The following is a 1,821-nucleotide window of genomic DNA, read 5'->3' on the forward strand; positions in this document are numbered from 1 at the left end:
TAATCCAAGCGAACAAAGATAGCATCCCAAGCCAGGAAGAGGAAGGAGTCTCAGCTTAGTATGTTATAACAAATTACCATAGACTGGCTGCCTTAACCAACATTTATTTCTCATAGTTCTGAAGTCTGGAAGTCCAAGACCAGGATACCAGTATGGTTGGGTTCTTAGTAAAGGCCACCTTCCTGGTTTACAGATGGCCATCTTCTCATTGTACCCTCACATGGTGGACAGCAGAGAGAGAAGCAAGCCATCTTGTTTCCCTTCTTATAAGGAAGTCCCAAAGGCCCCATCACCAAATATAACCACATTGGGGATTAGGATTTTAACATATGAACTTTGAAGGGATACAAACATTAAGTCTGTAACAGAAGGAAAGGAAAGAATGGACTTAAGAGAAACTTAAGAGGTGGGATCCATTGGATTCAGGAATGGAGTAGAATTGAGAGAGACATGGGGATAAGGGAGAGGGAAGATTCTGGAATGACTCTTGGGTTTCTGGTACTGGTAATTTTATGGGCCACAGTGCCCTACCTGGAGACAGAGAACACTGCAGAAGACACAGGTTTATAGCAAGGAGAGGGAAGAGATGGAGGTGAGAAGGAAAGGGCAGTGATGTGTTCAGTCTGAGACATGTTGAGGTTTAGGTGCCTATGAGACATCCACTGAAATGTCCAGTAATGGGTCCACAGATCTGGAGTTCAGAAGACAGGTCCATGGCTATGGATATAGACATAGGGTGAGAGAAGACTTCCCAGAAGAAGTGATAGCTGAGCTGAGAACCCAAGAATGACTTAGAGAGAGCTAGGTGAAGAGAAAGGGGGAGAGCTTCAGGTAGAAGGCACTGCGTACATGAAGACCCCAAGGCCTGAGAGAAGTTGGCCTCTGCTCTGACAGTCTGGCCTTCATTTTGAAAATAATAAAGAAAATGGAGATTCCTGGAAAATGCAGCACATCCACCTCTGCCTGTATCTCCTGTGAGCCCCCAGGAGGGCTGGTAGAGAGAGAACGTGGCCAGCACACCAGGGACCAGCCACGGCAACTAACAAAAGCCAGAGGTATCTTCTTGTCAACCTTGAGCGGCAAAGCAGCCGACGTAAGCAAAGAATAGCTAAAGCCGTTCCAAGAAAGAATTTCCTTTGAAACACCACAAATGAAAAACAAAATCCTCTTAACCTAGTGACCGGCTCCTGATGGAATAAAGCACTTTCTCTGAAACTACCCCCAAATTAGCAGAACCATAATTAGGATTACTAAATGAATAGACCAGTATTCCACAGAGAAAATATTTACTCAGGCAAAACCTCCTCAATTCAATAGCTCTTTCAATTAATTTTTTCTAAAGTTTTGGATTTCCACAGACTAATCTGTTGGCGTTTAGAAGGATTTGTAAGCCACTCGCCAAGTAATTAAAAAGTGTGAAATGTCTTTGCCAGGAAACACTTTGGGGACCTTTTTGGTAACATACAGAGAGGAGAAGGGTATCCGAAACACCTCCCTACAGCCAACAGGACCCTGCCTCTCAGTACTAGTTCATCTCCCACTGGGACATGCCTTACAAACTTTCTCAAGCAGCCTAGGGTTGTGCAATGCCTTGGCCAAGTCCTAACATGGTGGTTGCCCCAGCTGGAGGGACAGAGCAAGCATGGGAGCCTCCCTCACTGTAGAACTGAAGGTTTCATTTGGAAGGAGCTAATGGATGATTAGAGCTAATAGGGCTCACACAACGGAGACGGACTGTGTTACTTGGATTGTGATACTGAATCAAGCCTGGGCCACAAGTGAGATAGGCTGGTACCTGGACAAACATTTCATCTCCTCGAG

Source organism: Globicephala melas, chromosome 2 (genome assembly GCF_963455315.2).
Source record: "Globicephala melas chromosome 2, mGloMel1.2, whole genome shotgun sequence".
Lineage (NCBI taxonomy): Eukaryota > Metazoa > Chordata > Mammalia > Artiodactyla > Delphinidae > Globicephala > Globicephala melas.